This window comes from Pteropus vampyrus, unplaced genomic scaffold (genome assembly GCF_000151845.1).
Source record: "Pteropus vampyrus isolate Shadow unplaced genomic scaffold, Pvam_2.0 Scaffold44, whole genome shotgun sequence".
In the NCBI taxonomy this organism is placed as follows: domain Eukaryota; kingdom Metazoa; phylum Chordata; class Mammalia; order Chiroptera; family Pteropodidae; genus Pteropus; species Pteropus vampyrus.
Window position 1 is genome coordinate 9,936,034 of NW_011888825.1, and position 2,982 is coordinate 9,939,015.

Here is a 2,982-nt window from a genome sequence, read left to right on the forward strand (position 1 = left end):
GGGGCCTTGGGTATTCTGCAAAACTGAGTAAGTAGCCCCCATATCCACTAAAAAGTTTACAGGTTGGCCCCCGACTTGCAATGTTACCCTGGGCTCCCGGGGGCTCATAATGTAGGAGCCCTGACCCTTTTTGGGGCACACGTTCTTCCAATGTCCTTTCTTCTTACAGTATGCACATTGGTCCTTCTCTAAGTTACTCCAACCCCAGTCTGCCTTTCCCTCTGCCCGTCGGCTTGGCCCTCGGCCCCAGTCCCGGTCCCGGTCCCGGTCCCAGTCCCGGCCGGGCGGGCCCCGTGACGTATCCTGTCCAACAAACATAACCTTCTGGACATCATCCCTGTTGTTGAACACCTTCTGGGCAATCTTGAGAAGCTTAGATAAGTTCTCTCCCTTAAACCCTTCTAGTTTTTGTAATTTCTTTCTGATATCTGGGGCCGACTGACTAACAAAGGCTAGATTAATGGCTCGCCGATTATTTGGGTCCTCCGGGTCAATGGGAATATACAGTCTATAAGATTCTAGTAACCTCTCTAAAAATGCTGCAGGTGACTCATCTTTAGTCTGAATAACCTCACTTACCTTGGATAAATTGACTGGTCAGCGAGCTGCTGCCCAGAGGCCTTGAAGTAACAACTGGCGGTACCTCAGGAGAGCCTCCTTACCTTGATCTGTGCTGGGATTCCAGTCGGGTCAGGTGCTGAGAAATACAAGTTGTACCCGTGCGGGGTCAGTGGTGGGCTGCCCAGTGGGGTCCGAGACCCCCCTTGCAGCTTCCCTTAGAATACGTTCCTTCTCCTCTGTAGTAAATAAAACCTGTAAAAGCTGCTGGCAATCATCCCACGTGGGTTGGTGGATGAAAAGGATGGATTCTAAAAGGGAGGTCAAGCCTTGGAGTTTTTCTGAGAAGGACGGAGTTTGCAATTTCCAGTTATACAGATCACGAGTTGAAAAAGGGACATACACCATGAAAGAGGTCTGGGTGTCTCCCCCAGGTGGGGCTATCTGTCGGAGAGGCACCAGGACAGCTGCAGGTTGCAACGAATCAGGGATGGGGTCAGTCAGGATCCTGTGGAGGGTAGTAGACAGCCCCCGTCCTAGTGTGTGGTGGGCTCCGAAGAGGGGCTGCCTCCCGAGAATCAGGAGGCCTAAAGGGGTTACCAGGAGAGCAATAGGGAGGGGGATTGAGGATCTCCGGATCCTCTGGAGGTGCCTGTAGAACAGGTTCAAGGGATTTCTGAGGTGCCAGAGTGCTCCTTGGCCCTGCCAGAAGAACCGTATGAGAGGCAGGCGCTGGCAGAGAGTCTGATTTACTCTGACAATCTTTCAGATACTTAGGAGCATCAGAAACAATGTCTATCCAAACACTTATGTATGGGGCCTGATCAGGGTAACCAGGATTCCCATAAACAACACTTCTGACTTTGAAGGTACCCTCAAATCAAAGGAACCCTCAGATGGCCATCCAACTCCGAAGGCCGCCAGTCTACTTGGCAGAGCCTCTGGAGATCGAACGGAGTGACTGACGACCCATAACCTCAGGCCCGTCGCCTGAAATCCTCAAAATTGTCCACAAGGCACCGCAAGGGAGTGGGCTTAGAAGAAGCCTGTCCCATGGCGGCGGGGATGGATGTGAATGAGAATAAAAGTCCTGTGAAAGATAAGAATGTTAGACAAGGTCCACTCGGTGACTAGGTGGCCACTTGGGCGGTGCTGTAGCAGCAAGAAACCTTGCAAAAAGAAGAATTAATAAACTAAAAAGAATAACAAGAAAAATCACAAGAGACATTCAGAGACCAGAATGATCAGACAATGAGACAAACTTGACGGAAACCAAAGTAAGTAAACTTATGAGGACCAAGGCAATAGGAGGGTAACAGTACATTCGACCGGTCCGGACAAACATACAAAATACAGACAGACAAAACAGACTACAGGTAACACAAAATGCTAGCGTATCAGAAACCGAAACTGAAACAGGTACTGGGTCAGGGTCTTACGTCTCAGACCTGACCGTACTAGTGAAGCTGTGCTGCGTCCAGCCTTCCACTAGTTCTTAGGGCCCACAGACAGAAACAGGTCTAAGAGGACTCTTAGACTAACTCACCGATGAGACTGGATCAGAAAGCTCGCATCCAATTTTCAGAAATGTTTGTCCACCGGTCTCTCTGATCTAGGGCCGCCCGACGTCTGAGGCTGAGGAACGTCCAGGGTGAGGAACGTCTCTCAGCGGCCATCCCCTGGACGCGGTCCTGGCCCGCCCGGAGAGACCGGGGCTGTGGGTCTTAGGGAAAACTCTCCTTCTCCCTCTGGGGAGGATCTCGGTGAGACCTCCAAAATGTTATGGCGCGAATGATTCTAAGACCCACGGAGCCAATTGAGATTAATTATGAGCCTTTATTAGCCGGCCGGCGACTGACTCTCTACCTCGCAGGGTTAGAGGAATCAGCACCGAGCTTCCAGAGGAGGCAGCTTATAAAGACTCCTACTACATCCTTGAATAAGCAGATTACAAGAAGCAGAAGGTAGCCGGTAACGTTTTGTACAAAGATAAATGTTGTGCTTCCGGGGAACTCTCAGATCAAACAGGGCCTAGTAGACAGATTTGTCATCTGCACCTTGGAATGTTGCGCTTCTCCTGGGGCTGGCACCTGGAGATACCACCTCCCTGTAAGTGAGTTACTGCTCTCCCTGGGGGCTGGAGCCTGGAGATACCACCTCCCTGAAACTGGAGAATTTCCACTTTTACAAAACTTTCTGATTTTGATTGTTGTGTTGAGATTTCACAGGAGAACTTTGTTCTTAGGGGACACTCACTAAAGTCTTGCAATTTACTCTCAAATAGTTAATTAAAAAAAATCCTTTTTTTTAAACAGATAAAGCAAAGGCTGAGAAATCACAATAGGCAACTAGGTAAAAGACAAATGGGCATTTATTGTATAATCTTACAATTTTTTGATGGGTTTGAAATTTTTCAAGGTAAAA

General features: G+C 49.1%; 1 long non-coding RNA gene across 1 annotated transcript in view; it reads right to left on the reverse strand.

The window, feature by feature from the left end:
* LOC111738860 overlaps positions 1–2,539 on the reverse strand; it is a 4,332-nt gene extending 1,793 nt beyond the window's left edge. Inside the window, exons 1-2 of the long non-coding RNA XR_002780006.1 lie at positions 2,105–2,539; positions 580–697 (exon numbers count right to left, since the gene is read on the reverse strand). This is a non-coding gene — a long non-coding RNA (uncharacterized LOC111738860). The remainder of the gene's footprint in view (positions 1–579; positions 698–2,104) is intronic.
* Positions 2,540–2,982: the final 443 nt, after the last annotated feature.